The sequence below is a fragment of the Bos mutus genome, chromosome 28 (genome assembly GCF_027580195.1).
Source record: "Bos mutus isolate GX-2022 chromosome 28, NWIPB_WYAK_1.1, whole genome shotgun sequence".
Lineage (NCBI taxonomy): Eukaryota > Metazoa > Chordata > Mammalia > Artiodactyla > Bovidae > Bos > Bos mutus.
The window spans coordinates 4,498,953-4,511,048 of record NC_091644.1 but is presented as its reverse complement, the minus strand read 5'-3'; positions in this window follow the sequence as shown (position 1 = coordinate 4,511,048).

The window sequence follows — 12,096 nt, the reverse complement described above, 5'->3', positions numbered from 1 at the left end:
TGTTTTCTCCAGTGTTCTTCTGCAAAGTAGCATCATGCATCATTTCTTGAGACTTAAAATTTAACAGCATGCCTATTCCTACAGTGGGAAAACATTTTATATCCCTTTCCACTGACTTTTCGCTACTTTAGACGTTCAGGATTTCTCTTCTCAATAGCAATGGGTCATTGCAAGCCCTGCCCAGTTGCAAATGAACAAAGTTTGCAAAAACTCCAATCTAAGTTTATAAAACAAGAGTGGATCCCTTAGTGCTGGGTGGAGATAGTGGAACTGCCAGGCATTTATTTGATCCTTAGATCTGGATTCAAAAAGAGACAACAAAAATGCACCTCAGAGCCAGACACCAGGAAACGAGTATAGAAGAACATGAAGCAGGACTCTAAATCCAGACCATGCAACTGGAGAGTCATGTAACAGCACTGTGACTCTGAGAGGTAGAGATGGAGAAACCTAACAGCGGGAGGCAAAGGGGATTAGACCAGGTCCAGCCTGTCCTGTAATACTAGTGAAAAGAGTTGCTGTCGTCTTACAAATGTTACTCTTTTTGTCTTCCAAATGGATATTTGGTATATATTTGTATACCCGTATTAAAGATGGGAACTTTGAGATTCAAGGAAGTTAGATTATCTGTCCAATGTTCTAGAGACAATGAGAGGACAAGCTTTAGATGTCAATTTGTCTGATTCCAGAACTCACACTGATTTTCCAGAGATACTGTATCTAGGGGGCTACACTTCAGGATTATCCATGGAAATTAAGATGGTCTCTAACTTAATGAGCTAATGGGGCAGGACATTCCTGATGTACAGAGTGCTTTACCATGGTACTTCTCAGGTGACGGTGGTCCCTTACGGTCCAAGGAGACAAGATTGGTATTGCAGGAGCTCACACACGTGGATAATGGGTTAGAACTAGAGGGCTTGACCCTGGCTGAGATGTTCTGTTTTGGGCCCCTTGGACCTGGCAAATAGCTTCTCCTTCCTTATTTCCCCACTTTGACATTTTACCCCCCTTCCAGGCTTCCTCTCTCATACCCCCATAACATGTCTGCTGTGATTGGAGAAGGTTCATACGCTTTCCCGTGTCCCTCCAAGCTTGTAATTCCATGGGGCATGTTCTAAAAATAAAATGAAATTATTCTGAAGTAAGAATATTCATTTGCTCAGAGCTAAGCTTCTGGGGAGCTCCAGGCAGTCACCGACACATTTGCAGAGACCTGTCCCATTTCTCACAGCCCTGCCACCTACTCCCCGAACCTCGAAACCCTGCAGCCTGCCTCTGGAGCCCCGAGTGACCAGTGCAGATTCTATCAGCCTCCACTTCATTAAAGATAAAATATACTGAGTGAGGATCAAAACCCAGAAATCTCTAAGCATCCCTAGAGCAACGATGGGAGCTTGGGAGCCAGCAGTGAATGATGGGGGTGGGAGGTGTAGGGCAGGGAGGCTGTGAGAAGAAATTATAGAGAAATAGATTGTGGTCATAAGAGGACATTCTAATAGTCTGAGCTGCCTGAGGATGAAATGAACCATTTTGGAAGGCAGAGAGTTTCTTGTTACCGAGAGGGCTGCAGAAGTACTTAAGGCGGCAGGGGAAGGGCTCACTATCCACTTCCCCAAAAACCTGACCCCCAGGTCTGCACAATGGGGACAGGGTTCTGGGAAATAACTACTTCATGTACTTGACCGTGAAGGAAGCTGTTAACCCAATCAGTCCTGTCATCTCCACTCACCATTCCAATCTGGACTGCATGAGAGCAGGGGACTGTTGGGGACTGCATTCCCTAGCATCAGTGAGCTGGGTGGTGGTATTAATACAGCTTATGAGGGGCAGAGGAACGAATGAAGCTAAGCAGAATATTTGGCAGGATTTGAAAGAGTAGGGCCAGCTCTGCTTTCTGAGACGAGTACAAGGTCAAGTCATAGACCCCACTGAGGGGGCGCTATGGTCCAGGTGGGGGTCTGGAACTTTGAAAAGGAAGAATGCTGTGCCCTAGACACAGATTGTGTGCAGGAGGGTGGAGGAAGTGTTGGCAGTGGGCAGAGTTCCTTTGTTCCCTGATCCTGCCATTGGGCGTGAGGTTCCTACAGAAGGCCAGTATTACAGTGCCCAAGGAGGGGCCTGCGTGTCTGCACCCACTGAGGCAGGGCAAATGGGTGCCGACTCTCCCTGCAAGGGCTGGGTACCTGCGCTTTCTCCTGCCTTCCACTGGAGACCACAGCATCCCACGCCAGAGGGAATCTGGGATTCGGCCAGAGTTGTGTTAAATGTGCTTAGCGGTGTCAGTCCTCAGTCAAAAGCAGTGGTTGTCAGAGTGTAGCATGTTTCAGAATTACCTAGATGGCTTTTTCAACCCCAGATATCTGGTCCCATCCCCACAACTTCAGACTCAGTGGATCTGAATGGGGCCTGAGAATCTGCACTTGTAACGATTTCCAAGGTTGCTGATGCTGCTGGTCCAGGGACCACCTTTTGAGTAGCTGTGGTCTAAAGTAACACTAAGACAAAGAGCACCCCAGGGAGTGGGGTTCGATTTCCTTCATACCTTAGTCTTGATTTCAGTTACCACGCCAAGAACTAGAGATATCCCAACAAACAAGACAGAATCCCTGGTGTCAGGGACATCTTGTCTAGAAGTACATGAATGGACTGTTACAAGGCAGAGTGATGCCAAGACAGGAGCAATTATTGGGAATGATGAGCACAAGAGCATGTGTGCCTATGTGTACTTGGACATACAGTCCTGGGGACACTAGAAAAAGTTTCTGAGCCACGTGACCTTGAAATCAGAAGATGATTTTAAGATCAGAAAACCTTACATCAACTCTGGGATCTGCCTCTTGTTAGCTGGTTGACCTCAGGTGAGGTAATTAGGTACTTGGAGCCTCAGATTCTTCATCAAACAGTCCTGAGCCACTCACTACCATGGACACGAGCATGTTCTAGGCATGGGGCTATGGAGAGTAAGCCAGACAGCCTGTTGCTGTTCCCAAGGAGCTCTTACTTTGCCAGTGGCTGTGTGACTGGGGAAGGGATACTACCACACAGAGGCAGAAACAAGATAAGCTGTGTCAAAATGCAAACAAGACAACCAAGACAAGGAGACATGGAGAAGGATAGACGATTTTAGGGAAGGATGTCTAGACCTCCCTGACCAGATAACATTTGAACTGAGGTCTGGTGGCACTAGGGGTAAAGAACCTGCCTGCCAATGCAGGTGATGTGAGAGATGTGGGTTTGATCCCTGGGTTGAGAAGATACCCTGGAGGAGGGCATGACAACCCACTCCAGTATTCTTGCCTGGAGAATCCCAAGGACAGGGGAACCTGGCAGGCTACAGTCCACAGGGTCACAAAGAATGAAGTGACTTAGCACGCAAGCACCAAATGATAAGAAGACAACTACATTTTCCATATAGTAGAGTAGATATGTAAGTTACATAACTGATGGCCAACCATCAACAAAATATGTTTATTATCTTCACCATCTTTCTCTTTACGACACTTACCGTTGTTATTATTATTACAATGATTACAGTAACTATAATGCCAGGAATGCAAGCATATGAGTGAGGCCCAGCAGAACATTCAGGCCCTCCCCGGCACATTCAGAAAGGCCTTAAGTCAGTAGCCGTGAAGCATAGAGCGTTCAGCGGTCACAAATGACAACCCTTGAGATCTGATAACAGATCGGTGGAGTAGGCTGGACCCTGGCTGTTATCCTTGGGAGCCAGGGGAGAAATCTGGGTAACAATGTGACATGCTCATATTTGTGTTTTAGGAAAAGCACCTGTCTTTTCATCTTCTTCTGCTTGTGGCATGGGGAGTGGGGGAGGTGAGCAAGACTGCGCGTGGGGAGATGCTAGCAGTCTGCACTGGGAGGGGCCGTTGGGGCAGGTGGTGACAGAGATATTTAAGAGCAGTGATGAGCAGCTGTGGATTGGACTGGACAGCAAAGGGGCTCAGGCCATGGAGGAAGCCCGCTGTGGGGTCAGGACAAGCCTCTCTCCCACTTTCCTTTAAATTACAAGGAGGCTACGAGGAAGAGGACCGGGGAGGCAGGGCTTGGGGGAACCTGCTGTGGGATGTCGAGCAGGTGACTCTGCCACGTGGGGCTTCTTTCTGTCAAACAGGATATTTTCCTGCTTCCCAGGGAAGGGTATTGTGAGGGCCGAGTCAGATGGCAGGTATGAAAAGCACTTTGGCAATTGTAAAACATTTTTTCAAATGTGAGGTGCTATTTTTATTACCCTCCACTTCCTTGTATAGAATGTGACCCAATAATTGGATGACAGTGTCTGGCTGCTCCAGAGGCAGCAACAAAGAAGGAGATGGCCTCTGGACCAGGCCTGAGCTAGCCCCCCAGGGGCCCAGCCTTCCCAACAATGCCCTTAATATGTCTCTCATTTAAAATGACTTGCCAGGCAAAGCTGTGTACATCATCAGAGGAAAGGCAGCAGCCTCAGATGATTCCGTGGCTGCAAAAAAATAATCCCCATCAGCTCTAATGGGAGCAAAGATGGCAATGACATGATTACCGAGCATCTTCCCATGATTAAGCTGCATGGGGCAGCTGGCTCTTGATGCAAACAGGCACTCTCAGCAGGGGCATTCCCTGCACAAAGCATTAACGAGAACTTAAGATAAATTCCTCTTCATTGGGCGTTGGAAATGAAAACCTATTTAGGATAAGCCTGGGCATGAAGCACCGTAGAAGTTATTTTACTCATAGCTGATCCCTTCCTCCACTCCTTCCTCTCTTTCTTCCTCCTGCCCATTTTATTTCCCTTCTTCCTCCTGTCCCTCAGGTTTTTCCATCTCTGACTGCAGCATCAGAAAGTAAATCCCTGAGGCATACACTCCGATGCATTTGCCCAGCAGTTTACTAACTGGGGTGTCCAGGAGAGTGTCAGGCAACACCCTGCAGAACTTCTCTGTGTGAATACTGTGGGTGAGAATCATGGGAAACCTGTGGCCACAGGCACATACTTGCTTCTGTCCCATGGAATGTGGTGCACGGCGGGACACGTGGCTGTCCCATCCTTGTGTGTGTACATACGTGTGCCCTGTGGGACAGCATGGCTTCCTGTCCTCTCTCCAGCCAAGCACCTTGAGGACCTGCCCAGAGCATAGCGACTACCTCTATGGTGAGTTCCCCTGAGGTTTCAAAAGAATCTGCAAACGCTGACAACCTCATTTGCTGTGAAGGATTTTATATCAAGACTCCTAGAAGGACCACAGCAAAATAGCTCAGTCTCGAATTGCATACACAGTTATGAGTGTGATCTTCCTCTCTCCTTCACTTCCCCCAGTGATGAGCAGTCTTAAGTGTCCCAGCTCAACTCCCCAGAGCACTGCTCTTAACTTCTCTGACCAAAATCATGAAACCTGGAGAAGGTCCTGGATCTCTCTGGGTACAGACCCTGGACAGGCTCCCCCTGCTCAGAGCTGCTTTGCCCTTTATCCCAAGACCTTGGTTGGAATAGGCTATCAACTTCTCCCCAGAGGTTACCACCTTTCCAGGATCAGACAGCATGCATTCAAGGCTGCACTGTTGACTTCTATAGGGATCGCTGTCCTCGTGCAAGCCTCAGTACACAGCTGGCATTTGCATTAGTTCAATAAATGTTTACTGATTAGTGATTAGTGGGGATACAAATGAAAATAAGACACAGCTCCTACCTGTAAGAAAACCACACTCTAGAGGAAAGAGAACATGTAAACAAATAAGTTCAGGAGATTAAGTGTCCTTTATAATTTAGAGATGTTTGCATTTATGGATCATCTCTGGAGAAGCCAGGGTGGAATAGAGTACCTGACTCATAATTCCTAGGAATCCCACGTTATCACTGAAAATGGCAGTAATATTGCAAGCCTTATTGTGATCTTCAGGTATCCGTAAGCACTCGTTCCATTATAAAGCTCAGGAAACTAAGGCTTAAAGCAGGTAAATGACTTGCCCAAGGCCAAACATTGACAAAGCACCAGAGCTTTAAATCCAAGTCTTACCTATTTGACTTCCAAAGTCTCACTCTACCCCAGCCTGCCCTTCTCTGATTCCCTCCTTTTTGGATGGGGACTTGCTATCAGCCTACAGCATGGTGGAGGGTGACCCTGTTTAGGTCAGCATCATGCAAGACTGTTTAAACTTCTGAAATCAAGCAGCATCAGACATGCAACATAAAGGAACATTTCCTCCATTCAGAGGGTCATTAACAGAAATGAAAGCCGGCAGATCATTGTTATGCATGAGGAAACAACATAAATGGAAAAATCTATGAAGATCACATCCATAAGTCTCTGGGGAATTCGCAGTGGAAACAAATGGGCCAGAGTGTGAAGAGGTACTGCTTCACCAATGGGAACCTGGGAACCATTGGACCAAGCTCTCAGCAAAATGATCCATTCTGTTTGGCATAAAATGAATTATCTGGCAAAACAGAGTAAAGGCAACTGAACCACCTGCTCCTCGACTGTAAGATCTATGGATGAGGGATGATTCTGGAAGATAAAGGACTCCTTAAGCATATCCCTCTGGGCATATGGAGAGATGCTTGGCAGACTCTTCTGCAGGTGGATGGAGCCGCTTGGCCACATCCCTGCAGACCTAGCAGTGTTTGGAGATCAGAGTTTGTTTTACATTCTTCGGGTTCTTTCTGAAGATGGTATCTGGAAGATGAGTCCACTCCAGGGAGCTGGATGTGGCATTTATCATGATACCTATTAGACCAAGGGCTGTTCAGCAAGCCCTGGTCCTTGCTGACAAGAGAACAGTTCCTGGTTGATCAGGGGATGTTTGGTCCTTGTGTGTGTGTGCTCAGCTGCTCAGTCGTGTTTGACTCTTCACACCCCCATGGACTGTAGCCCGCCAGCCTCCTCTGTCCATGGAATTTTCCAGTCAAGAATACTGCAGTGGGTTGCCACTTCTTCCCGACCCAGGGAACTCGTGTCTCTGGCATTTCCTGCATTGGCACGTGAATTCTTTACCACTGTGCCACCTGAGAATCATTCTATCCCTACTTGGGCATAATCCAAGTTTCCCCCAAATCTCTACTTGGGAATCCCATCCTACTTGTCCTCAGAAAAGTGTCTTTCTCATGAAGATCTGATTGATTCATTAGTGCCGAACCATCAACCCTCTTCCTCTCAGGGTCCTTTTGCAGACACTACAGAGTATGAATCACACAGAGAAATTTTTTTTCCTTGCCCATCATCTATGTTCACTTTGTACAACAGCACCAAGGTTTTCTGAGAAGAACCTTAGGAAAGATGATAGTTCTCCTCTTGCTGCTACTGCTGCTAAGTCACTTCAGTCATGTCTGACTCTGCCTCAGATTCAGTAATTTTATAGAAGAGAGGCTATGGGAAGCTCTATAAAATAGTATGGTTCCATCTCTTCTTAAAATTAAAAATAAGAAATATAATGGTGAATTTACTTTCATTGGATATTTAAATACATGTACTGTATTAAATACTTTTCATAAATTGTCTCTTTAATTGCCAAAGATACATCTATGGACAAAATGCTCTTATTCCCATTTTATAGGGACTGAGAATCAAGGGGCCTACAGGACAGAACTAGGTCTTCACACCCAGATGTCTCTGCCTTCAAAGTCTTTATTGTTTACCACTATGTTCTGTGCTGCCTCAGAACACCTTTTTTTCCCCCAGATAAACAATACAAATGAGAGGATTAAATGCACTGAGATGTACTCAGTAAAGAGCATTGTTTAATTTTGCTTCATCTTAACATGAAAAGCTTTGTTAAGCTTTTTCAAGTACCATTGCCACTACAGAAGGTGTGTCCCTTGCTGACCTGTAGGTTCAGAACAGGACACTCCTGTAGAAGCTGAAGTAGTCGTATGGTTAGTGGTGGTGGGGCTGGTGATATTGATGAGGATAGTGTTTACTGAGAGACTAGTATGTGTGAGGTGTTTTCCATGTATTATCTCATCTAATTCTTACAATTTTGATAAAGAGTAAGTGTTATTATCATCCCTATTTGTAATAGATGAGGACACTGGCAAGGAGACCTACCTTGCCAAAGGTCATCACTAGGAAGTGGTAACACAGGGATTTGAACCCAGACTCACCTGAATTCTCTTAAAAGAAAAGTGTTTGCTTTTCTCTTAAGCAATGGCAGGTCACCTTCCCTGGGGGGGTGGGCCAGCCTCCAACCCAGCAGAGCCCAGTCTGATAGCTCAGACTTTGAAAGGACTTGAAGCTTTTCTTTCAAGGTCATATACACACATGAAAAAGTAACCCCCCTTGTCCATCTGTCCCACTACCTTCTAAAATGCAAAACATCCAAGCCTATGGAAGCTCTGCTGTCAGCCACAGAGCTCTTCTGCAAGAGGCTGGGCCGGGAAGAGAGTCCCACGAGCCTCATTGAAGCAGCGTGGGCATTGTTCTGTGTGGAACTCCACAGACCAAGAGTAGATTAAGGCTCCAAGATACACGAATTTCAAAATTGAAGCAATAAAACACATTTTTTTTCTTGGCTTGCAATTGCCCCTTAACTAGACCATGAATAGCAATTACACTATAAAGCCTAACAGGAATTTGTGGGTAATTAGAGTATGTCTTGGGCTGTGGGTTCTAATGGAGGAACCCGGCTAATCATTGAGTGATTCTCACCCTCTACCAAGTGATAAAATCATCATGCAACGCCTATCAATCACTCAGAGAAATTGTGAGTGTGATTTTAATTCCTGTTAGAGTAGGACTAAGAAGGCTGGCAAGCCACTCTGCCCAGAAGGCTCTGCCTGAGTCCTTGAAGAAGAAACAACAGAAGCAAAGGGGCTCCTGTGGTCTGGGAACTAACAGTGTTCTGTCTGTAGTTGATTCACACACATTCAGCCCTCAGTACAGCTGTGTGGAGAACGTAGCTTTACACCCATTGCACAGACCAAGATAATGAGACTTGGAGTGATCTACCCAAATTCATCTAGCTAGTAAGTGATAGATACAGAATTTAAATCCTTATGTTTGATTTAGGTCAAACTCAAAGTTCATGACCATTTAACTGTACAACTGATCAACATTTATTGAGTACCCACTATGGGCAGCGACTTTCCAGACATCATGTGATTTAATACTTTCAACAGGTACGTCAAGCATGTGTTTTTATCACATTTTACAAACTGGAAAGTGGAAACAAACAAAAATGGTGGAAGTTCCTATCCTGGACTATCACCAACTCCTACTCTTCCCATCACACACACACACCACACACCACATACCACATTTCTTTGGCTTCTCCATCTCTATTTTCCATTAACTGAAGCTACATTTTGGGGATTCCCTCAAAAGCAGGCCATGAACCAGCAATACAAGAGATAACCTAAGAAGCAGCACTAGGAGGATGGAGAAATGACAGGAGGAAGGGAAGGCAGCCAAGAAAGGATAAGTTAGTAAGGCATCTATGAATCTCAGCACCTGGGTTTGGCCTCACCAAGAAGTGAGAAAACAGTGTGGACCACACACAGCAGGATTAACTCACCAAGGAACGGCCCTGGGGGAGCTGAGTGTTCATCTACTGACTTCAGCAGTCGTAGTTGGGAAGTCCCAGAAGTGGGAGAGTTCATTCTTCCATGCTTTGAGCACATGGCAAAGCTAGCAGAATGAGTTCTCGAACAAGAGAAGGCCTTCAGCAAAATAATTCAGGCACAAGTGGTAAGGACCAGTTCAACAGCAATGGAACAAACTAGTCTTCAATGAACCAGGAAATAGAGAAGGGGCAACACCAGGAATAGCTTTGGAAGATAGACCTGGTGAGGTCTGTTTGCTGTGTCATTGTCTGGCAGTGATCCACCTGGGCTGATGCTCAACATCTTCCATTCAGCCAGGAACTCACATGTGAGCCAGGGAGACTGCTGTTCACATCCAGAGTGCATTAGAAGACTCTAGGGGTAAGACTTGTTTGATCCCAACACTGCACTTATCTGGCAGGCATTTGCTGCCCAAGATAGTGAGTCACCTACACCTTGAAAACTGCCTGAAAACCATACAATAAAAGGCAGTTTCTGGTCTATAAATATCAAATCATTCTTCAGATGAGTTGTCTAAAACAGTAAAGTGTAATCTGTAACTTCTCTGCCCAAGGGGTCATGGGTTTCTTTGAAAATCTATTGAAATTTCCGAGCTCCATCCCAGAAATACACACAGAAGATACAAAAAGACATGCTGCAGAAAGCAAAAGGGACACTTTTATGTGGGAGTGTTACTATGTAAACACAAGTACATTTAATGAATTTGCTGGGTTTTGTCTACTATGAGCATTTCTGAGTCCTAATCCTGGTAGTGATATAAGCCTGTGTGGACTCAGAAGAAAAACATCCTTTATGGTGTCTATGAATGGCTGAGGGCCAGCTAAGACCCTTGTCCTGTATCCTCGTTCCCAGAAGCATCAGGACCACATGCTTCAGCAGAGACAAGAGCATTTTGTGAATCATTTGCTCAGTTCGGCTTTGGGCCATTGGTTTCCTTTCATGTCAGTGTCCTTCCAGAAAATGATTTAGGTCAAGCTGGAGCATAAATGCTGACTGGTTTATTCCAAGCTCTCAAGTATGCAAAAAAGAGTGACAGAAAGTACAAGACCAGTTTGGAGTTACTTAACCCGGCTAAGAGATGTTAGTCTTTCATGGAAAACATACCAATCTGCTGACATCTCGGATCTGAATACTGGCTCGCTCTTTTTGAAAAAGGAAACCTCTGCCTGAAAGTGATATAGTATCTACCACCTTTTTACAATCAAATTCCTAAACTTGACTTGCTTCCCTACTATGCTGCATAAGTAAGAACTATAAGCACAGGGACCCATAACTGACCTGATATTGCCCTGTGTCCTCATTTTCATCTCTCTTTATTCCCTCCTGCAATATTCCAGGACAGAGACTTGTGTCCTGGAGTTTCAAAAGTGGAGTCATTCTAAATCTACTTTGTGCCGAGGGGCTCTTCCATGTAAAAATAGACTCCGTTCCACTCAGACTCTGAGTGACCAAAGAGGGATCACTTAACCGCAAGTTCACTGCAGAGCTTTCACCCCACTAGGCTCCCTTCCCATGGAAGAGGAATCTGCTGCCATCTGTATGTGACAAGATCAAGTGGCTAGGGGACTGTTGGAGTCACTGAATAAGGATTTATTCCTCCTTCAGAGATTAAAAAAGAGGTACATTTATGTCTTTGCTGCATCTTTCCTGTTTTCTCTTACCTTCATTTGTCCTCAATAAAGTATACAGTTGTCAATAAGCCTCTCAAATGTCATGCAACAAGGGCATACGAGAGTGACAGGAAAATAGCAAGAACTCCACCCCCTCTTCACACCCTCCTACCTCCTGTCACCTTACCCTCAAGATCAGAACATTGTGGAGATATACACACGTGGGCTTGGGAGCCAGGTAGTTCTGATCAGAGAACTGAGCTTCGGTCTACCAGCCGGGGGACCCCGGGCAAGTCCTCTCCCAGTATTCCCTCCAAGTGGTGACACTCAAATCTGTTGGAGTTGTCGAGAAGTTGACATGAAATAACATATGTGAAATATTGGATGCATTATAACTGTCCAATAGATGTGAGGGCTCTAGGTTCCCAGAAGGCTATCTCACTTTTCCATGCCCCGTGTTAAAGTATAACCACATTACTGTGGATCCCACAAGAGCAGGCAAAGAGACACATTTCTAAAAGGAGGTATGACTACAAGAGACATACTTGGCCTCCTTATACCTTAGTGAGACGATGATAGGGTTTTCAGGTAAAATACAAGGCATCCAGTTAAATACGGTTTTGGTTTAAGTACTTCCAAACTGGCATAGGCTACACTTGTACCAAAAATTATTTATTGCTTATCTGAATTTTTAATTTAATGGGCTGAACTGTATTGCGCTTCACTAATTCTGGCAGCCTATTTTCATGTGTATCTCGTGACTCTCCATTTACCTTACCTGGTTGAGCAACGTTAGGGGCTCAAGGGCACTAGTCAGATTAGGTTGGCCTAATTTGGATCCCATGTCAAGACGACTGTCCTGTATAATTTTAATCATGTTTTAGGCAACACTGGAAAGATGTTAACAAGCTTCAGGCAAGTAGACACAAATATCTT